General features: G+C 44.5%; 1 protein-coding gene and 1 long non-coding RNA gene across 2 annotated transcripts in view; both read right to left on the reverse strand.

Moving 5' to 3' along the window:
* Positions 1-24,390, reverse strand: part of LOC142583243 (uncharacterized) — a 146,543-nt gene that overhangs the window by 80,068 nt on the left and 42,085 nt on the right. The gene's annotated exons all lie outside the window — the stretch shown is intronic.
* On the reverse strand, positions 7,977-11,435 carry LOC142583241 (uncharacterized). The gene is made up of 3 exons (XR_012828578.1): positions 11,027-11,435; positions 9,016-9,225; positions 7,977-8,182 (listed from the first exon to the last, which is right to left on the reverse strand). It is a non-coding gene; the product is annotated as an uncharacterized LOC142583241 (long non-coding RNA).

The raw sequence follows: 24,390 nt of genomic DNA on the forward strand, positions 1-24,390 counted from the left end.
GTAATAGCTGGCTTGCACAGTCTTGCCAAGTCTTGCGCCAGAATCACTGGTTGGTAGGGGTCGCCGAGAAAGAACTAATAAATTGTGAAATAGAAAAAAAAAACAGGTTCTTTTAGTGCGGGAAAAATATTTGAAGGGAAAAGTTATTCGTATGCTAGTATTTTAGAGTATAAACTCTTTAGAGTAGAACTCTTTAGTAAAAAAAACCTCTAAAACTCTTTGGAGTAAAAACTCTCAAGAGTTTTTTTTTTGCACATAGGTTTTCTAGTTTCGGTGTTTGTCCCACCCTCACCTAGTCGCACTTCAATAGTGCACGACTAACTGATATCCTTGGTGATAGGTTTTGACACGCTTTTCGTTCAAAGCTTCATGACCTATTTAGATGGACTTTGCCAGACGCGCCATATGATGCGTCATGCGTCAGACGTGCCACCGAAGCGAGCGAGGCCGGCTGCGCACGTGAAGTTCGTCTGTTCGGCGATCCGCCTCTTTTTTATGTAGCCCGTTTGGTGGGTTCCCAGCGTTTTCTTGCGTTCCTTCTGCATTTCGACAGGGCAACACTGCACTATTGGACTACGGCAAGGTGAGAAATTTTGTTTGACAGTCTGCGACGCATTTCAAGCAAATTTAGGCTTACGGCACAAAACCGAGACTGTAGTGGTGCATTAGCGAAAAACAGCTCGGCCGTTCTGGCGCAGTTAATTTGAGTTAATGACTCGTACTGGGAAATGTTCGCGACGATTTCAATGAGCCCCAACATTGCTGTAACTTATTTCGGTATAGTTTTTGGACACGCTTGCCGCATCTGGCTATGTGACGCAGTTAGCGGAGAGCAGCTCGACCGGAGTGGCGGTTTCGCATGTACTGAATCTCACTGGCACAAGTTCGCGGCGCTTTCCCTGACCGCCAACATTATTGCATTTCTAAACTTTTTGGGAGGCTTCTGAGGCATGCGCGCGGCGCCTGGCGTTGTGTCGCAGTTAGCGAAAAGCAGCTCTTCTGTGTGCCATGGTTTTGCGTGTGCTGAATATTACTGGGACAGGTTCGTGACGCATTCTCTGACCCCCAAAATTATTTTTTATTAATTTCATAACTTTTGGGGGACACTCTTGAGGCATGCTCGCAGCGCCTGGGGTTGTGAAGCTGTTAGCAAAAAAGCAAGCTGGCTGTGGTGACAGTTAGTCTAGCGTGCACTTAGTGGGACAAGTTTGTGACGCTTTTTATGACCCTGCAACAACACATACCTTCTTTCGGTTCTCACGCTTGTCGAAAACGCGACGAGCGATTGCTAAGAGTGATAACGCGGGAGTGTGTTGCTTGCGCCGGCAGGACGAGTAAAAGATTACGCCGAGGAGCTCAATGACCAAGAACTTGACAATTCTGTCCTCTGAGCTACTGAAAACAGGCTTTGCACCCACGAATTTGTCTTGAGTGGGACTAGAAGGCATTCTGCGACCGTGTAACATCGTCTGGCTGAGAGCTTGTGTTGTGGCCACCTCTGTGTACTTGGTACCATTGCGTCGACTGAGGCCAAGTTGTTTTCGAAACGTGGTCACCCGTGTAATTGTGCTCTTAAAGGCCACAAGATATTGCCAGGGAAGGGAGGGATGCTTGAAAATAAGATGTTTTCTTCATATTTTATGGCATTGTTTGGGAGGAGTCTATCTTCTGCGAAATGTGTGTAAAGGCGAAGTTATCTAATGTCACCCATTCACCACTTACGCACGTTTCACCTCTACACGCAATATTCCTGTTAAGTCAATATACCAAAAAGATACATGCTTGTAATCTACTTTTTTTCAGCTGATAGCATCCGGTGGAGATTCGTACGGCAACGACTGCTGCTTACCTGGTGCCACACCTTTGGATGAATGCACAAAAAGCCCGGAACGAGCATTTATATAGAGCAAAACAAACATTTCATCATTTCAGAAGACGTCTTGCGTTTACTTTATGAAATTGCACGTGGCACAGATTCGGTGGAGGCGTGTAAAGAACGTTCGCAATCATTTTTACTAAATAATATAACGATTACGCGCCAAGGCCGCACGTTGCTGAGGAGTGGAAGAGAAAAAAGAAATGCCGCGCCGATCAGCGGAGCCGGCGTGGCGCGTACCAGCTGGCGTTCAAAACGCGCGCGCCCACAACCGCAACCGGAAGGTGTTAATACCATCCGCTTGGCGCGCTACAGTCAATTCGGCCGCTGGACTCTATGGGAGTGTCCGCTCTTGTTGAATCTCCTTCTCCATGATCATGCCCATTCATAACCGTTATCACGGCGTATGCGCAGATCTCGGTCGGTGGGCGTCGATGGAGTGTTGTGATACGCGGTCCATTTTACGCCGAGCAAGAACAGCTTCGCTGTTAAAAAAAATCGGACACGGGTCGCGGAACTTGAATGCGCAGCCGGCCTCACTCACTTCAGTGGCGTGTATGGCGCAGCGTGCATGCATCTGGAGCGTCTGGCGTGCCGTTGGCTAGGTGAGGCGAGACGAAATAGGTTGCCAAGTTTAAGTTCATATATTTTAGCGGAAAGGAATGAAAAAAAGCTGGCTGTGGCTTAGCGAAGGTTAAGCCTGGATACCTCGAAGCGAAAACGCTCGGTGATGCTTATGGTTTAGCTTATGGTTATGCTTTATGATTTAGCCTATGGTTATGCTTACGGTTTAGCTTATGGTTATGCTTTATGATTTAGCCTATGGATATGCTTGCGGTTTAACTTATGGATATGCTTATGGTTATGCTTTATGATTTAGCCTATGGTTATGCTTACGGTTTCACTTGTTGATATACTTTGGTTAGCTTATGGTTATGCTATGCGTGTGCCTTGTGTAGTTATGCAAATTGCTTATCAATGATATATACCATAAGTTATGCAGGATTATTAAACTTCTTTATTCATATTTGTTGGGCACATTGTCTTGCGATTTCTGTGCAGCCGTAAACACAGCTCTCTGTATCGGTAGTATCACTCTCTTCTCCTTACATGTTGAATGCGCACGCATATTCTCTGGCAAGCGGTTGTATTGTCGGCCTCCGCGATAAACACGCGCTTGCAGCGAACGTCAAACGATAACGCATAGCGCGCGGCAGTGGCCAAGTGCGCCGACTCCGAACACGCTTACGGAGCCAATTCAGACATACGCCGGCTCGCGCGAAGCGTGGTGTTGGCTAGCGTAGTGAAGCTTTTCGCTTCAAAAATAATAAAACAATGTCAGTTAACTTCACTTCATTCTTTATTTTCGATGCTCGCGGTAGCTAACTGACCACATCATTACTAGCATGTCTCCACTATTCCCAGCATCGGCCAAGGCATTCCTATCCTGATGTTCTATGGAGGAACGGAGGCACTGTCAACGGAGCCGGCGGGCGAGTCCTTCTTATGCACTATATATCGGCAAGTCGCGACTGCTGTGCAAGGTGCCTGTGCAGCTATCTTAAATGTTTTTCATGAGTGCATAAAAAATACCACAGGTAAATAACACAGCAAGAGAGAGGTTCTTCCTTCAAGTACCATTTTTAGTGAAAATACAAGAAATGAGAGTCCTGCTTTTTTTTTCGTGCGCCTTTTAGATTATAGAACTATGTCGCAGGGTGTTGAGACATCTTTTATATCATCGGTACCACTGAAGGCAGTGTCAGACACCAACAGGCCAGTTACTGTATTGATTTTCTCAAGGTATGATGCCACACTGCCGACGCAAACTTTTCTTTTACGAAATAATATTTTGCTGCTATTCTCCTACGACTGGAAGAAAATTTCAATGTTATCTGCATTATTAAAACTGTGGAAAGAAAATACTTTGTATACATCTAATTGCAATATTTTTTCATAAAAACAGGCAAATTTGCATCTGACCGCCAATCGTCATAACAGACAAATACATTGCTATATCCCGTAATGCTTTGTCATTTATCTAGGTCTACCACTGGCGACCAGTTACCAACATTGGTCGAACAAACAATGTGCGAGCTTGGTACCAACATTTCGAGACTTCTTATCGCAATATCTTAAAGGAACGGCGCAAGACGACAAAGACTAAAGGCAGGAAGCGCACAGGACAGCGCTGCTGCTTTCCTGCGATTTATTTTTTGTCGTCTTGGGCTGCCCCTTCAAGTTGTTTAACCGGTACCAACTCGCCAAGTGTCGATTCTTCTCGCAAATCGGCAGACTGGTACCACCAAGACTGCCGTATACTAAGCGAAATGGCTCGCCAAAAGCGTTAGGGACGTTTCCGATTAGGCTGGCGCTAAAATCAGCAACGCAAGTAGTTTCCTTCTTATTAGAATTATACCAAAGCTTTACACATATTCAAGAGTGTTAAAACTAAATATTGGAGATATATTGGTAACTGATCTTTCTAGAATACAAAAAATACAAAGTTACCATCAGAGGAGACTTGGTACTTTCGGCACCTGGTACTTCGTAGTTCCGGCACCTGCTAGCTGCGACGTCATAATTTTTACGATGGCTTCTCGGGTATTTGTTTATCGGCAGCGATAGACTTCATTGCATTCTGCACAAGACAAATGCTGTACCGCGCAAGTTTCAAGAACATTTAGGAGTCCAAAACTGCCCAAATACGAAGAAAACATTTGAAACCTGTGACGTCACACTGACGTGGTGGTGCTAAGGTTTCGGCGCGAAATAAAAAAATACCGACCTTTAACTTCGCCTTCTATTGTAATAATCAACCTATCACCGCAACGTTGACGCAAACAGAGTTTTTGAAGAATATTCCATCACGCTGAACTGACTTAGTATTTCTCTTCAGTGTCCCTTTGAAGGGTCCAGTAAAGGCAAATATTAAGCCAAGCTCAATTGACAGATTGATGCTCGAGAACGTCTAAGGCGTCAGTATTATCGCGAAAAAAGTTTTATTACTCGAGAAATTGAGGTAAACGCAGGACACGATTTGCGACTCACCCGGGACATTCAAGTACTAGCCGGATGACGTAGGCCCTCCTCGTCATAATTCTCTCACTGGTGCACGTGTGGGCACGGCGTTGTTTTCTCGCCACTGCTGTTCCTTCGTCGTGGCGCACTGGGAACCACTTGTTGGCCTTTAAATGACGATCAATTGTTTGGCCTTCGGTTACCTTGTCTGTGCGGTGTTTGTGTTCAGCGCATGCTGCGGTTTCCGGCGCCGGCTCCGTCGGACACATACATTTCAAATACGTCGCTTCCCAGCGCTTTGAGCGAATCACGGAATACGTTACATGTCACTCTAGAGAAACTTGGCGACGCGGCAATGTGTTCGTGCGTGCACTGTTTTAGCGGCACTGCATCAAGAATACGGTATTTTGTTACGATGTCACATAAGCGCATGAAGTGTCATTAGGCAATTAAATAATCATTCAGCATCCTTAAATGAACGGGCACGATGCAAGCCGAATGTGTTCAGAAAGCACAAAGAAATTGTGAAAACAGAAATTGTGTGGCTGAATGTCAGATCTGAGGCTGTTTTGTACGACACTCTGTGTTTCTTTCATGTATACGACACGTAGTTGAATACAAAATTTTTCGGACACAAATTGAATACAGAATGTAAGTATCGATTCGAATATTGAATAGTCAAGTGTAGACGCATTTGGTTGCTAAATGAACATTTATTTCTGTATAATTAGGTACCACACCAGTACTGTCGAGCACAAGAAGGACAGCTGATCGTCAGGGTCACATGATCAGTTTTGAACACAATATCACTAATTGTCATTAAGTAATTGCACAAATAGCCTCTCAGAATCTTATTGGCCCGATTGAAAACGAGCTTTTTGAGAACTATTGGCCGCTGTATGGCTTACTTTCCAAAAACGCTAAGTAAAGGGTTGCCGGAAAAGTATGCGAAGTTCTGCGAAAAGACAGCGCTGCTTTAGCACTTGCGTGCCGTAGGCGCATGCAAACGGGCCTGTTCCAAGGGAAAAAAATTGGATAGCGTAAGTGATAAAACTGCTTCATGACTAGACTTCGACAAAATCTGAATGATAGACAATAGTCGAACACCTTTGCAACGAACTGTTATGGCCTCCGAAATCATTCGTTAAGCAAGTAACTTTGATGGAAAGGAGGTCGCACATTGCAAAGCTCACAATACAACCGGAATAACCATTATTCTTTCGTTAGGCAGTTACTTTTGCTAAAGAGGCTTTCGTTGTAGCGCTCCTCGGCTGTACAAGCAAAAATCACAGGTTGTCATGAACGAGGGCGAATCCGAAAGTCTTGGCCCTATTTTTTTTTTACCCATTTTGCGGCTGCAAATGCGACGTCAACATACCCATTCCCAGCGGTGGACCTTTCTTGGACTGGCCCACCCTTACCTGCCGGTAATTACGCAGCATGGCGCTGCTGTCAGTAGTTGAAGATGGCGGTTGTGGTTCACACGTCAACGGCGTACGCGCAGCGAAGTGCGATTCCTTTTCTATGAAACAAGAGATGAACGCCCATCGAAGACTACAAGGGAATGCAGCCCACGTATGGGGAAAGGGGTCTCGCTTAGAGGAGCGCGAGGTGGTGGTGTTGTGAGTTCGAAAAGGCCGCGGAGACTTCCATGACAATTCGCGGAGGCCGCGTGCATAGGAAGCCTACAACAGGGGAATCTCTTATTTAGTGCTGCGATGGAACAAATCTCTGAACCGGTGTGGAGACTATGCGGAAAGATGGCGTAAGGCATGTAGAATAGTACGTATATTTGTAATTACCTGTATGTACCTTATTTCGGCTAATTAAAAATAAGGGAAAAAATTTTGTTATTCGCCCTTGTGTGTTTTCGCTGCGAAACCGAATACAAATCTTATATTCCTCATTTCCTTTCCGCATCGCTTCGAAATATTTTGTCATTGTTTCCTTTCCGATGACTTGCGAAACTTTTTTCTTAACAGACGGAGAACAGCGACCAGACTTTGCAGTCGACTTTTACGAAATATTTCCTTCGTTTATATATAAAAAATAGCGCATAGTTCCTTTGGAAATACAAATACAAATAGTTGGTTTGCGTAAATTGATTAGTATTCGAAACTTCGAATATTCGCCCACGCTTAGTTTCTATCCTTTTCGCCAAAAAGAATGGCAAAAAAAAGTAATGTAAGAGGAAGGTATATTATGAATCCATTATATTTAGACGGTTGATTTTAATGCAAGAAAATTTAGCAAACTCATGTCGAAGCCTATCCACATTTAAATGTGCACCACTGACAGCCTTTCTACAAGTTTGCGGTGGTTATAAAATGTCTGGAACGTAAAGCAGAAGAGCGGACAAAACTAGCGGTCCAAGCAGACAAAGTTCTGTAGTCTTGTGCTGCTGTGGTGACCTACAGAAGATAATTAAAATTGATTACTTCCCCTATAACATAGCTCGGCCCTGCATCTTGGTCTTCTCAACCTAAGCGGCTCTTCTTTCTTTTTGCTTCTGCAATAGATAGCGGGTACATTTCACAGGCGAGTTTCGTCCAGCAATGAAAATTTGTGCTATTCCCTTACAAAAATTTTTAGTAACATTTTATAAACCGTCTTTAGACAAATGTTACTAGAACCTATCGACATTCTATAAACCGTCTTTAGACACCGTAACAACTTCCTAGTAACCTCCTACCGACTATTGGCCACCGATATTGAATTGAAAGTATAGATATAAAATGTCGATAGAATTCTTACCGACTGCTTATTATCTTATGTCGTTAGAAAGTGTCAACTGTGAAGCGACTATTTATTGACCACCTTTATACATTCTAACAACTTGCTAGTAACATCCTGTCGACTATTCGCCACAGATAGTTGACAGGATGTTACTAGGAAGTCGTTAGGATGTATAAAGGTGGTTAATAAATAGTCGCTTCATAGTTTTTAGGAAGTACATAAAAATTTTATTCAGAGGTAACTACTTTTGCAATTATGTATTGCAAAAATAAGCTTTGATTATCTCTGAATAAAATTTTTATTTGCTTCCTAAAAACTGTGCTGCGACTATTTATTAACCACCTTTATATATCCTAACGACTTGCTAGTAACATCCTGTCAACTATCTGTCTGTGGCGAATAGTGATTGCCAAGTGGCTAGGTGTGGCATGCAACAGAAGACAGGTTTCCATTTGTACTTGAACACATCCATTTAATATCCCCAGGCTAGTAAGGAGGACGAGTTCTCCAGCTGCCCTGGAAGTAGGCTGAAATGTTGCATTGTGTAGTCTAGAAAAGAGAAGAAAAAAGGCAATATATTAGTTTTGCTACAGTGACATTGCAACACACCATGCATCTGTTTCTTAAAAAGGAAGTGCACAAGAGACAAGCTTTCGACCCTGTGAGCTCTAAACATCTCCACTTGTTTTGTGCAAAGTCCTAAAAATGCATGAAATGACTGAATTAGTGCATTAAAGCTGGGAGCGTGATGGATGCGCGTAACACCAACAGATGCATGACACATAAACTCTATCATACCAATTGTCATCTACAAACAAAAGCTGTAAATCAACTTCAGTTTAATGAACTTCGATATTCGTATTGTGACCAGTACATGGAAGTTTCATGTGTGAATTATCTTAGGAAAGGCAAGGTGCCAGTCATAACTGTGCTGCAGCTTTGCTTGGGCACAGGTACATAGAAGAGTTGACTTTTGTGTTGCACTTAAAACCACGAAATGATACAAGCAACATGTAAGCAGTTGAACAGGCATTACGGACGTTCTACAGCAAGATTAGAAAATGCCTTTGCTGTGCAGGCAGACATTGTCAAAGTGAGCTTGTTACTAAACATGTTAGCTTTCCACAAGACAGGATATTATATTATCAGTGCATTCATATGACCAGGGCCTCTATCACAAAAATACATATGCCAACAGTAATGACAATTTTCTAGTTATGGTGACAAAGCTTGCATTATAATATGCTATTATAATCAGGTTAATAGCTATATTAGCAGGAAAGAAAGGAGTATGCCCTAAGATAGCACTGAAATTGCCATGAAAGGAGTTTTGTTGAAAACTGCACAAAGAATATTAAGATGCTTCTTTGTGACACACATACCTACTATGGTGTTGACCTTCTTGGAATCCAACGGATCCTTCTGTGGAAGGCATTTGACAGCCGCCCAAAAAAGGACCTCCCTTCAACGTCTTCTATTGAAAAAGGAACTTTAAGGAGGTCCTCCGCAAAGTGAAAGCCTGAGTTGTTAGCATCCAGGCACAGCCTCTTCAGCATGCCCTTTTCAACGTATACACCGTCACCGATGTTTACCTGTGAAAGAATACAACAACCACAGATTCATTTTATACACGTTTGATCAAGGAATGGTTAGGAAGTAGGGTAAGGTTTGCAAAAACGAAAGTCGCTGCTTCTCGTTGATTCGGTTTAAAGAACAAAGCAGCCTTACGTATACCATACATGCATTGTACTGAGCTGTGCACTTTTACGTAAGACTAGAAAGTATTGGGAACTTCAATGCGAAAGAAAGACGTGCATCTGCCTAGAACTAAGCAAATGTGTGCCACCCCTTGACACAGAGTGAGATCTGGTGCTGTTTTAGTGATTAGCAGACATTGAAAGCTTCAAGCCTCATCGAGTGTTGGGCCAAGCTGTGGTCGATTAGTGACGCACAAGTGCTCGAGAACTATCAAACAAGATGCAATTGTCTTCAAATACAATTCTGACTTCCCCTTGCAGACATGCAGTTTTCAATTTACTGACTGCACTTGGGTGTAAAGATTTTGTCTGACAGAGTGAATAAACCACATACACAAGCAGCATTTTCATAGTTAGCATAGTCTTTAATAGGTACTGATACCTTGAATTTAGAAAGCCCTGTATATTGGGCCTCATCAAACTAATTTCACAAAAGGTTTGTCAAGGTAGAAGCATAGAACTTTAGTCATTAGAAGACAGGTGAAATGAGTTAATTATTGCAATTATTACTAAAAATTAAATTTTAGACTGCTCATACCAATGAGAAATTGATGCAAGCAGTTTGTACATGCCACATAAGCATTTAGATATCAAAAATAGGTATTAGAGAAAACCTTCCCTTAGAGGTTCATTAGTACAAGCCGCCATGCCCTCGAGGAGACATAACTTCTTTTTCTGTAGGCAGAAAGACGCTCGAGTATTTTATTGACACATATATGTGCCCATGCATATATGTCATCTCTGTTGTAAACCTTTTTTTCATGTACATGCAAGGTGTGTTTATAACATCTCATTGTGCACAAAATTTGCATAATAATTTAAAGACCGCGATTTTGTAGCAATGGTATTCCTTTTCGCTATTCGTTAGTGGGCTGACCGACGCCCCGGCCCGTGCTACGTACTGCAACTGCCGGCCGTTAGCGGTGGGCGAGAAGAGTGATATAGAATCGAGGGGTAAGTATCGCTACAAAATCGCAGTCTTTAAATTATTACGCACTGCCGTAACCTACGATTGCAAGAGCTGACATCTCGTTATTAAGATTTGGTTGGTCTGTCTTTCTTAAAGGCCGGCGTCTGATTGATGAAATGTCTAGATTAAAAATGCACCTCGTTATTGTAATATCGGCCTATATCCGCTCTGCAACATAGAAGACAAATACGCGAAGACACTCAAGAACATAAACAATACACACAGGTTCTCGCGACGCGGACCTCCAAACCGAACTATATACATACAAAAATCTTCATACAAGCTTCTATGTGCTTAAGCGTCAAACATAGCAATCGTGTGTCAACGCGCGAAGCCCATGATACATCGACGCATACATTACACATGTACTGTACTTGCGGGAATGCCTATATAGCGAATAACTTCTTGCCAGGAAACTACCGAACGAACACCAACTTTCAATGTGTTTTCATAATTGTGTGCCCATTCAGGCATAGCAATCAAGGCGGGTAGCAGAATGCAAGTACGCTGTAACATCAGAGGAAGCTTTCGTGAAATTGCTTGCTAAATGTGCACAGCAACATGGCTAACATACGATAGGAAAGCGCCTTGCTCTAGCTAGTTACACAACGCTCATTACGTAAATCATAAGCTTCAAGAATGCGCGCAAGCGCCAAACTTGCTTACCTTTCAAGACTTGGCAAACGCTCCTTCGTCTAACAGGTACAGAGGCACCGACGTTTCTCTGGCGCAAGCACTGTAGAACTTCCGATGAACTCCAGCTCCACAAAAGCACAACCTTTAACAGTCTTCCAAACACTACGATTCGAAGCCACAGTACCAGACTTTTCACGAGAGCGCGGGCAGGCAGCTCGGCAGAACAAAGGCAGCTCGGACGGGCGCTGTACTAGGGCACTCACTGACGACACTGGTGGATCGCTCGAAACACACGGCGAACTAATGGCGTTACACGAGTCCGGAGGGTTCGGGATGGTTACTGCACACGACAAGGAGCACGTTTTGTCTAGGCACTTCTAAAATATAACTCAAATACCACCTTACTGCAAGGAGCATTCACTACAACCAACGTGGTGTGTCGACCAAACCATTGACCAAACAGATACTGCAGTAGCGCCACTCTGCGGTTTTTTAGAAAAATGTATCTTAAATGAAAAAAATTGCGTGTTTTTTTCCTAATAACATTTGATAGAGTCCTTTAATATATTTGTTTGGTTCAAAAGTGTGTACTTTGTACTTTGTGATACGAAGTTTAAGGAAATGTATATATAATAAAAACTAAGCGGATGTTGCCTTCAAGATTCGCAATTGCTTCAGGTGCATGCAGGTTTCAAAAGCACGGCCTTCGAGATCAGACTTTGTCACTCAAAGGAAGCCGTAGTGGGAGGCGGAGAGGCATTAGGCCCAAATCGTTGGGTTTACAGTGCCTAGGTAGGCTTCTTTATTTATAAAGAACATACGGGGACTTCAGCCGAACCATGAGCGAGCTATACAGACACACGCGGTACGATTCGGTGTCCGATCCGACGTGCGGCGCTGCATGCTACGGCATGAGCGGCGCGGAAGCTCCGCCCACATCCAGCTCCCCAGCTTGAGTTCATATCCACGTCGAGAAACGCAATATAAACAACTCTGCACAACACTGCTTCGCTTTACGCGAACGCTGTCGATAAAATTATGCCCCTGTGAGTGACAGAACACTTCATGACGGCGCGTTGTCCACTGACGGCTCCGCTAAAGCCAGCGATAGGGCCGGTAGGCATAGCTAGGCGGACGTTGCAGCCGACGGCGCTTGCGATCCAGCCCGAGCTCGTCGAAGAGTGCTTATTTTTGCCAAAACAATTAACACTGTACACTTTGGTCGGCCGTAATTAAATACAATTGGTTTACTTGACGCAGTCGTTGCGAAGGGCAAACGTGCAAGCGAAGCGAGCGGCCTCGCTCAGATGGTCGGTGTGTGATGTCTGCTCGCGAAATGCCCTCGCGTCGCGGCTCCCGATCTCACCAGTAGCTTAGTGCTACTGTACAAGGCGCTGGTTTGCATAACAGGCACACGTTCGAGATAATTTTACTGAACTGGTAACTATTTCATGTCAGAAACAAACTGCAGCAGGCAAGGAAAAAGAATAACTGCGAGAAACCGGCCAGCCAGCATCGCCTCCGTGGAGGGAACGTCAGAGAACGTCACATGCCAGCCGCGCTGCCATTGGCTGCGACCAGACGACGGTGCAGTTGTCGGACACGTCGGACGATGAAAATCTGCCCGGTTTGTCGCACGCCGGACGTCCGATCCGGCGCTTCGGCACGGCAAAACACCTCGATTCGGGCTGCAGTTTCGGCGCGTCGGACGCCGGATCGGACACCGAATCGGACCGTGTGTCAGCGCGCCGTCCGTGCAGCTCCATCTAGTGCTATGGTGCATGGCCTACGGGCTTCTTTGACACCTACTGAGCACAAATTCATGATCACCGCTCATATACACGCTTCCCATGGCACTAGCTGTCGTGTTTTCGAGAATACGTGCCCTCATCTTGAATTGGTGAGACCATATTTCCTCTTAGCGCCCGGTATTAGAAGCAATTTTTTTCTATGAACATTCTACTATCACCTGTTACTAGGAAGTTGATTAAAAATTAGGAAAACAGTTACTCTGCAAAAAAACATTTTTTTAAAAGCAGCCAGTCTTTGCATATTCATTTATAGTTCAGATGCTGTTATATGTTCATTTTTCACTAAATCATTTTTAACAACTTTCTAGCAACCAGTGTTACTAGAAAGTTGATTGAAAATTGTGGAAATTTACACCTGTCCATGAAACAAGACTGTCTTGCACCAGCCATGTTCACTGAATAATTATAACCTTATTGAATAATATTCATGCATGTTTTGTAACTTGGGTTATGTACTTTAAGAACATAATTATTTTTATTGACTTCCTATTGAATCGTGTTTCTAAAAAGTTAAGATAGTGTGTCTTAACTTTCTAGTAACTTTCTTTTTACATACTGAAGTTAGAAAAGAAGTAACCAACTTTCTTTTGACAAACGTTACTAAAAAGTAAAAGTCAATAGGATGTTACTAAAGTTGATAGGATGTTGATAAAAGTTCTAAAGAAAGTAAGGAAGCATTTTTGTATGGGTTGCATAACAAAGGCAGGCGAAAAATTTTAGTAAATCACCATTTTCAATATGTTTCGTTTTGTAAGAGTGTCGTACGTATCCGAAACTAAGACAAGAAAATAGAGAAGTGTTGGTTTGCTCGCACTTTACAGAATAAGTTGCTGAGGTGCAGCCATATATGCAAAGAAAAAAGAAAGGGACGTACAAAGGCACATCACAATTATGTTGACTGGATTTCCTGCGCTTTGTTTTTCTTTTTCAATAATATATTTCTTCTTACCATGAGAAAATGATGTTCTCCCTGCGATTTACAGCAGTATGAAAGTGCGTGCAGCAGAAATGGTCTCATAGGCTAACCAAAATAAAGATAAATATTTGGTTGGATTAATTCGCAGGAAAATAGTGAGAAGCGTGCTTGACGATTTCGAAATATGATAGAGCGTTGGTGCAACTAATATTCTAAGTGCTTGTAAGTAAAGTGTTTTTTTTTTTTCAGAAACAGTTTTATATATGTAATGCCATGTGACTAGAAATATGAGCGAAGTTTTAATTTTGCGTTCAACGACGATCCCGTTTAATCGATATAAATTTTGGATTGAGGCCCGCCATCCTGCTTTGTTTCAAGAGCGGTCTAGACTCTCATTTACTCTCTCGACAGAATGCTTTATGCCAAGACAACAATAAAATTATGCGGTATGCCGTAATGGTGGTCTCTGGAGTACCGGACAGTGGCAGGTTTCTACTGGTGTGCGCTGGTCGCGCTCGCAACACTTAGCTCCATCCACGTGTGGCGCTCGGTGACTGGTAATTCGCGCTGCAGCAGAACAAGATATCCGAGCCACGGGGTCTAGCATCTCTCCGTTTTGTGGCGATAGCAAGTATGCGCGGACACTCGAGGCAAGTTCGCTCTGTCGGCGCCACCACCGCCGTGCTGTCCTGGTATCAACGACCCATGCAAGGCCCGCGTGGGGAGGGTCTAAAGGCCTCGACAGACGCGCGCGTTCAGCTTCCAAAAAAAAAAAATTGGCTGAAGGCTTAGCTTGGTCCGCGCGCGTCCACTGGAATTCGTCCTCTCTCGTTTCTTGTTTTTTATTGCGAAAGCAATACTGTTCGCACTTTAGGCCCGTCGGTGGTCGTGGCGCCTCCTTACACAGCTGCGCGTCACGTGACCATGTGACATCACTCCAGACAGCGAGCTGGGGCCCCGTCTCTAGGTCTGGCGTGACGTCACATGGTCACGTGACACGCAGCTGTGTAAGGAGGCGCCACGACCACCGACGGGCCTAAAGTGCGAACAGTATTGCTTTCGCAATAAAAAAAAAGGAACGGCGCTTGATTCTGCAACCCGCGTGGGAGCACGGCGAAGCGTCGTCAGGGGAGAGGGAGTCGGAGCCGCGACGCGCCTGGCACCGGTCCGCGCACAGCCCCAATGCGCGCATGGCGCGCCACCTGTCGGGGCAGCGCCGTACATTGAGAGGAGGGGGTCTTCTGTGCTTGCCGCACGATGGCTCTGCGTGTGCGGTAAGCGCAGAAGAAATGTAGCGGAAACTTACTTCGCTACTCGTGTAAATGCGACTTCTGTAAGTTACATGCTCATAATTACCGATATACACCGCAGTATAACTTTCTACGGCACGTTTTTAAGGCAACACCGCGTTCACTAGAAGCGCGTTTGTACCGCTTTCAAGCGTAGAACTCGTGGCTGAGTGGTAGCGTCTCCGTCTCACACTCCGGAGACCCTGGTTCGATTCCCACCCAGCCCATCTTGGAAGTTGCTTTTTATTTATGAAGTGCCTGCCGTGATTTATCGCTCACGGCCAACGCCGCGGACGCCGACGCCGACACCGACACCGACGCCGACGACACCGGCTTTTCTGCGACACGAGCTCCTTAACGCTATCGCGTTAAAACAAGAAACGAGAGAGGACGAATTCCAGTGGACGCGTGATGAGGCTAAATGGGCTCTGCCGGTGCCAGGACAGCGTTCCGTCTTTCACTGTCGGCATGCGCGTCGCGTACACACATTAGCGTTCCTGGTGGAGGACAGCGTACGTACCGCACCGTTGGTGCGTACGCGTGGTCTGAGCACAAGCGATAGCTAAGGTCAAGCTAAATGTGCCTAATCATTTCGTAGGGTGTTGAAAAACGACGACAATATTCTGTGGGCCTCATCGCTTGCAACATAGAGGTGACGATGATGATTTATTGGCATCTTTTATCAAACGGGCTGGTGCCAAATAGTCAGCTAGCCTGCTTAAGTTAATCAGGTATGCTATACATGGTTTACGTAATAGCCTTTTTGTGAACATCTCTTTTATCTTTTTTTTTTCTTCCTCATCTTCTCTATTTCGCTTGCGTCACTACTTATGTCTGTAACGGATTCAGCCGTGTTAATTTACTGCCTCCTTTTTTTACACCAATACTCTAAACATCACTTACTTCTGCTTCCGTCCACTGGTCTCACTCGGTGAATACCTTCGCACTCCATTAGGATGTGCTGAGTTCTCTCTGGCTTTTTCTTGCAGCAGACACATGCTTCGTCCTATGTCGAATATTTGCTTTTGTATGCTTTTGAACTTGGACAACCCGCTCGATCCTCAAATAGCAAGCCACTGCCCTTTGTGTTACGGTACACATTTTCGGTGCTTATTTTTTCTACCTGATCTTGTAAATGTTCATGGTATTTTTGGTTTCCATTCTCTGCATCTAATTCGCTGTCTCTGTTTCTCTCAGTTTGTTCTTGATGACTCCAACTTGTCTATCTACACTTTCAATTACCCTGTAATTAGTCGCCAACTTTCTTGACCTGTTCCTCCGTTCTGTGTTCACGCTTTTCAGGTAGAGATGCTTGTGCACTTTGGTCGCCCCTTTATTTTCATCCAAGTTCTTGAGTCTTTCTTCGAAACTGATTTTACTTGGTGCTTCTCTGACTCCAAAGAGGCACAACCCATGTCACCCTCCACTGTCTCATTTGTGATTTTACCGTGGGGGTGAGAAAGTCAAACCGCCTACTGATCTTTGGTAAAGTTCCAACCCTGACAAGATATCCGAGTTTAAGCACAAAATGGCATTTGCGCTGGTAACATTACTGCTTTCCAGATTCCACGCACCACCTCATATTTATTGTGACCCCAAACTGCTCTGATTGATTATTACTTTATTCTGCTTCCCCTTATTTTCCGATTACCTTTGTGGGTCCTTGAGCAAGCCTTTCTATCGTGTATGTGCAGGTTTAGGTACTTAAATTACTTGACTACGGGTATGACTAGCTGAAGAAGTGACACCACATAATTACTCATATCTGCATTAAACATCATAATTCGCGATTCCTTTGTGCTAAAATAAAGGCGTAGAGTTGTCGCTGCGTTGCCAGACATATTCGTAAGTCTCTACAAATATCTTTCATCGCCTGCTAGTCAATGTTAGAGATGAGACTCCTGTGGTGCCGCTGGCGGCTATCCCGTCTGCGTTGTGAGGCCTGGTAGCTGCCACGGGCGCAGTTCCTTCAACCAAGCGGCGTAGTTACTGTATGTGCTGTGTCACGCCAACATGTCGCAAACGTGCACAGTTATAACACCGCCTGATGAATTTGACTGCAGGATCATACCTTGCCATCGCTGTCAGTCATTCGCCTTTCAAGCGCAAATGCCAAATTTTTAAAAAGAAAATGCCATTTAATGCATGGAAGCACCACACTAACTGAGCACGAACGCATCCAGACGTACACATTGAGAACGAATGTCTCACTTTTTTAAACTAACTAGTGAACATTTGTGAATTAGCCAATCATGCATTTCGATTTCTCGCGCAAGTAGTGCCCAGCTCACCGAGTAATACAACAGTAACATAGCTCAAGAAGTAGAGTTGTGCTATAAGCCGCAGGCGAGTTTTACTGCAGTGGTAATTACATCAACATTCTAGGCGCATTTCCACCGTCGCCGTCACCGAGATGTTCCGCATAAAGTCCAAGTGCGATAACATCGTGACCGCGCGGCGAATGCTGTGGATGCGAGTGAAAGCGTGTGAGGCGGAGCCGAGGATGCTGCCTCGATCTCTACGCGCGCAAGGGAGGAAGGCGGGGAGGAAGCACCCCGTCTTCCATTGCGTGCAGTGAACCGTGGGGCAGGCTACTCCAGCGGTGGCTGCGTATGCCGCAGCTGAGCCTGGCCGTGCGGGCCCTATTTTGAAAGCGATCTGCGATGGATACAGCGTTTAGGTTCGCGGACGGCTCATAGCTTCGTGTGTGCTGTGTTCTCGCCGCTTAGTTCGAGTTGAAGCGAGGGCAGCACGAAGGTCAACGCGCTCGCTGCTGCTTCCGCTCTTACTCACACAAACGCTTTGACCGCGTGTGTCCATGTTCATCGAGCGAGGTGTGTTTGGCTGTGCGTGGATGACGGCATGCTTCTTAATTTAGTTAGTAAGCGAAGGTTTCCAATTTTATATGACCAATAAAACTATCCTTACTTCTTATAACTGTCTAATAATTTGCTATCGCAATCATTTTTTCGTCTTTGGGAATAAACTTTGATATTTATGATTGCCTACAGCCTAGAAAAAGAAAGAAGAAAACTTCTGATAATGGCATAGCAAGTTAAAAAGACTGAGATAGTGTTGAAGGGATGTGCTGCATATGCTTGTCTAGCAAGTTCTTAATGAATTGACAGGATGTTTGCATAAACGTCTGGTGCACAAATATGGTATAGAAATGACATAAAAAGAGAGAAAGTGATTCAGAAATGGGGTGCTAGAGAGACAGGTATGTTTGGCACTATCGCGTTCAGCTGCCTTGCAATGGTCAGCTGGAAAGCTTGGGCTCCAGTATATGTTGTGTCTATACCATTCCCTCCATGTGTTGGTATTGTTGTTGATAAGAAATCTGTTGGAGCTGTCCTGCGCAGCAAAACACTGAAAAGTGACTAACCCCCGTATTCCAAAACGTTCCTCTACATAACCCTACACTTCGATTGAAGAAAATTTCTAACGCTGGGAGCCAGGTACTTTCAAGTCACGAACGGCTTGCACGTTATCAGCGTGCCACAGCATTCCTGACCGGAAAGTAGCGAGCGCCGAGTTTTCAGGAACGGAAACGCAAGCAAGGTAGATGGTGATCATTTTGTGGGACAAATACACACCCCCACTGGTGCAACCGTTTTAAGAGTGTAAGAAACATGCCGTCACGTTACAGTTAACGCTTTCCGGATTTGCCAGAGGGACGCTTTTCAGAAACTGTTGGCATGCATATGGTAAATCGACGTATATGTCACCTCCCTCTGTAACCTCCCGGCAAGTTCGCCCAGTTGCCTGCTCTGCGAATTACGCAGCGAAACAACAAACGGTACCTAAATATCGCCATATTTGCGCTCCTGCAAGCGCATATTTTTCTGTTAAAGCGAAGATTTCTACGTCATTTTTTGGTGTGTCCGCTCAGTCGGCTCCTTGCCGAGTAAGGCGAACCTGTCCTGTAGACAGAGCAATGGTAAACTGTCCTGGAGCTGGAGATGGCGTTATGATAGGTGGTCCGGTGCCATGGACAGTTTTAGGCCGTGGTGACGTGGATCACGTAGGTCGGCGTAAAGAGGGTTTTGCGCGTCTTCCTGATTTCCCGTGCGGGCGATGCAATGCCGCAGAGTGCACAGAATATCATGCTGACGTTACCACTTAGACCAAGAAAAACATAACGCACAGCTGCACGTAAATACAAGCACTAGGTGCACGAATGTTACGTATAAGTGCCAATGTGGCAGAGTACACAATTGCTCATTGTGCGCATGACACGTGTCTATATGCAAAAAAAAAAAATCACATCCTTGCGGGTGCACGCACACACAGCTCACAATTACATGCATACTGAATGCATTAAACAAATACTTTTGGTGTCTTATAGCCGATGGCAACCCAAGGATATAAGGGCATATGTATCGCTGTGGAACTCAACGAGAATATGTATAGATGCGCGAGCCAATTAGGTTAGTTTATTTTCGTGATGGGTCAAGAGCTTTGACGTGCTTAAGACAGCTGATTTCGTCATACAGATCCATCTTTATGTCACTGCCTTTGCAAGAAAGCCTGAGGGTCCCGGAAAATTTTGCGGGAGATGCTCATATCATGCTAAGCCAAAGGTATTGTATTAGCACTGAACGACGACATTTTATTTTCTACTGAGGTTAGCATTTACACCAGCTGAGCAAAATTACTTAGCTGTGAGTGGACTCCAGTTGGCTGAGCTCTTTTTCAGAGGCGAAGGGAGGAGGTGCGATGCGTATTTGCGGATTTATTGAATGCTTAGGCTTTCGCGCCGACCACTGCTCTCGAGGTTTTACAGGTCAGTGTTACTTTATAAGAGGCATGTAGCCTTAACTTTTACATGCATTCCATGTACCTTGGCAATACAAAAGGGGCAACTTTACGACGGCACTTTTTTATGGTATTTATTGACCGTTTTAGTCGACTTTCCATCACTATAAAAAAACATTAAGAAGTTCATTCCTAACGTATGTTTGTTAGCCTGATCATGCGAGATAAAAAAAAAGCATAATCAAGACTGTCGGAGAGTTTATGCCCATGAAAATACTTCACAAATCAGCTTGGACAAAGGCCAGACGGTGGATGGCTTTGATGCTGTTGTTTGGGACTTTTGAACAAACACGCATTGATTTTAAAAAATTTGATGAATCGATACTCGTATAAATGATTTCGAGTAATCGGGTTAGAACGGTTATTCAATGTCCAGCCCAACTTTCTGAACATCCTTCATACAGTGGTGGTCCGTGAAATTGGTTTTGGAGGGCGAAAGCAAGTAAAACTGGAAGGGGCGGAGGAGCGGGGGATGCGAAAAAGAAAATATTTCGTAGTACTAAAAGACGACCATGTTTCCAACTACCGGCTGGCAAGCACAAGTTTCGGTTTGAAGGAAAAAATGCGCCCTTTGAGCAGTCTCCGGGCATCTTAAAATCGAGCGGGATGAACCTAAGTTGACGTGGTTCTTCGCATTTCTGGCCAACTCTGGTCTTTACAAATAGGGAAAGTGGACTGGACCGAAAGGAACACTTCTTTCTGACTACTCGTTTCTTGCCTGCTGTCTTCTTGGATTTTAAATCGGGCGCAGCGAGGGAAGCGGATCACGGCGTGCGTCTGTCAGTCCTGCCCATACTCTCGACCTCGCCGCTTGATCACTGATACCGCGGTTAACTCATGGGTGACCTGCTTCAGTTGTCGTGGTAACTATGAAGATGGCAAAGATAAGACAGAAGAAGCTTGATAGGCGTCAATAACCGGAAGACGCAGGAGAGCGAGCCAACCGAGCATTAGACGAACGTGGCTATAAATAGAGGCATCGTATGCATACAGCGCTGTCGTGTTCCAACACCAAGATTTCCAGTTGTGCCAAGTTTTTTTTTTTGTTCATTTCCCAACGACAACAGATAACCACGAGTCCTTTACGAATTTCCTCAGCAGGCGCTCAAATTGCATGTGTACAACAGTGCTGTAGCGGCAGTAAATTTATGCGCAGTCCTAAGTGACATAAAAGCATTCCTGACGACTGTCACTACCCATTGAGCCGCCGGCGACATACCTACAATGATGGACACCAGTTCGTGTTAACTAGGCTACACCTTTTGTTCGCAGTTTGCTTTGGTCACGTGTACTGCGAAGGTTGACATAAAGAAATGATGCAAGATTGACCTATTTTCTTGAGCTATAAGAGCATTCACTGATGACGAAATTGTGCGCGAACACAATTGTTAACTCCGTTTTCATGTGCTGCTACTCCGACATTGACGCCAATATAAGTAGCGTCTTTGTTCCAGAGTTTGTACTGCGCACGGTTGTAGGAGTTCTCAGAAGAAAGAGAGCTCGAACAACTCTTAGCGGTAGTTTCTGTTTACCACATAGCTGCTTTTTTCAGAAACTAAATATTTAGTGTTTCTGTGGACATTCTGGCACCCATGTTCGTTTTGTATGTATGTATTAAAGTTCCGAGTAAAAAGTGTTTCGACGTTTTGACACTTTCACCTTACTTCGAGCCATCTGAAATCACAAAATGGGCGAATTAAACTCGGAAGGTCCAAATTTGAATGGCGTGTACCTATGGCTGAGAAATTGGACGTGTTTAATTTATGCCCTTTTCATTACGTGATACTACACGGATGAAGGCACCGCGGTGTGCGTTTTCTGTTGGTACAAGCACACATCTAATTTTTTTTTATCCTCGTGGAAATAATTTAGGCTCAGGAAAGCAAGAACTCAAAAGAAGAAAAAAATTTCTCAAGATACGGCATATTGTTCGTGCCCTCATGACGGTCGCACTGGCCGGGCCTCTCATAAATAGCAGAACATAACCACGCTAGCATGCGGTGGGAAGGAGCGGCTTGCGACCCCTCTCCCTCTTCCTGTGGCACGTGGGACCATTGACGTGCATTGAATGCATTGTTTTGTATTGTTCGTGATTGGTATTTAGTAGGGTGCCTGGCAACCACTGCAGTGACCGAACCGGCACTGGCACGGCGTGCCATGATCAATGTCGACGTCCGAAGCGAGTTGTACAGAGACTACGCACCCCTGCTATTTCATTGATCGATCGTTAAATTTATCTAAGCTCCAGCCTTTGCGAACACACAGTGAAAATGCAACCCATTGCGGCCTAGATTGACTGTATTCCCTAATTACGGAATATTACTTCCTATGTTGTGCACATGCTATGTTGCTTCTGCGTTTACAATACAGTAGCGAAGCTTTGCGCCAGAAATTGCACAGTCGCGTGCGATGCAAGCTTCACTTACTTTCGGCGGCCTGCTACCCGGCTTGATTCCTATACTACTTTGCTCAAGAAACGTTCAGATGGAACTCAAGACCATGTCTTCTTTGTCAGTCAGTATTACTTCTGGTTGTCATCACGTGACACGTATCATTATTTGATCCCCCTGGAGATTTTGCTCCTCCGGCTCGGTCTCTCCACCAGTGCGCGCTCCTCACTGCTCCTCACTTGGCTAGATACGGAAAACCTGTCACCGCACGTAATTTTATTCGCTCTATAAACAAACAAGTGCGTCTCGAAAACGAGGAGAGCATTTGATATGGTCGATAAAGAAACGTCGCGGGTCCCGCTTCCGTCGATGGTTACGTAATGTTGACCTCAGAGGAGTAGACTGAAATCGCAACGAAATCGTTTTAATTATTCTCGCCCTACGCATGGTAGCATGTGAATATCATACTCCATTTCTCTGTCTCATGGCTGGCTATATCATAGAATCTTCTAGGCTATAGCCAGCCAATTTTCTAACAAAGGAAACTGCTAAATGTAATTGACTGACTCTAGTGTGCACGGAAGCTGCAAGTGGAGAGGCTCTACCACAATGGGAATCATGCCTAGTACATGGATTTGGGTATACATCGTACTTCTCGCTCTTAACGGATCTGTGGCTCTGTACAATGAATGTTTTCAACAAAATGTTACGTTATATTTGTAGAAATTGGCAATATCTGCACGTAGCACCTAATTACTTCGCTATATTTAGAAAGCTGGGATTGCTTGGCCAATCTGAGGTATAAAGAACAGTAAGTAACTCCACAAGGACGTCTGAAGCCGCAACCATGGTTATCGGGCGAACCCATAGCTACCCATAATTCCCATGGTGGGTGAACGATCGCCAGAGTTCCCGCTAGTAACTTTTATTTGTAAACTGTGCAGGCTACATCACTTCTGGATAAAACAGGCATAATCAGCGTTCATTGTTAGTGAAAGGGCAAAGCACGCTGCGTCGAAAGACATGTAAAAAAAGCAAGCCCTTTCTAGCGCACAGAGGTCCAGCTACCGGATATCAGTAATTTGAATGTGATATTATTTAGGTGCGTACGGTTTGTCTAGTTATCGAGATCCTCACGCATGCCTTAGTGTTGTTCGAGGTCATTAAAGCTAAATGCTGTCAATATGTAGCAGGTTTGTGTTACACCTAAAACGTGGCGAAGAAGTCAAGCAGGCTTCGCCACAAGCAATGTGATGCTGAGGTGAAACAAACGTCGACGAAGCCTTGCTAGCGAGTTCCACACGCAAGCGCACAAACTGACAACTTCTTCATCCCAAATTTGCAATACGCGGCCTGTAGCTTGCCAGAAGACCACCGCAGAAAAATCAGTATTACTCCTCTCCTAATTCCTCCTTTCCCAATGACATGTTCGTTCTGGCTGACAGACGTGTCTCGGTCTGCGGCGCAGATGTATGGCGAGGTATTTCTGGCTGGTGCTTGCGTAAGGCATTCTATTGCCCCGCTTGAGGAGGCATAATCACGTGTCATGATTTCTGTGCGTCCTTAATGGGAGTCAGCATTAGTAAAAGTGATTAAGAGGAAGCTTTAGCTCGGGCCCAACTCCGACATGGCCTATTCAAATACATCTAAAACGCAAAAATGCTTTTGTCAGATAACCCTTAGACAAATTTTACTAAAATTTGTTACATTTCATAGAGAAAGGTAAATTCTAGCGATTGCTGGAAACAGAGGTTTGATTTAAGGCCTGAATTCTGTTGAAAGGATTTTCGAAAATTGGTAAGTTCGAAAAAAGCAGAAGCACGAAGTTTACAAATTAATAGCTCTCCGTAAAGAACAGATATCGCGGTTCTGTAAAGGGTATCCATTAGTTCATTTAAAGCGGACAAATTCGTTGTCTCAATTTATATATTACGTGAAGTGGTTACGTTGTGTACAAGGGTTCTGCAAGAGGTGTATTTACACAATACTACATTTTTGAGATTCATGTGTAACATACCAATTTTGTCAGCTTTACATGTACTATCAGATGCAATTCACGGAAATCTGATATTACTTTTCATTGCTGCCTTACGGAGTTGTAAACCCGATAGTTTCGTTTTCTGAAAATTTGCGATTATTGCCAATTTTTAGTAAAAAATCGACGACTAAA

Source organism: Dermacentor variabilis, chromosome 5, assembly GCF_050947875.1.
Source record: "Dermacentor variabilis isolate Ectoservices chromosome 5, ASM5094787v1, whole genome shotgun sequence".
Classification (NCBI taxonomy): domain Eukaryota; kingdom Metazoa; phylum Arthropoda; class Arachnida; order Ixodida; family Ixodidae; genus Dermacentor; species Dermacentor variabilis.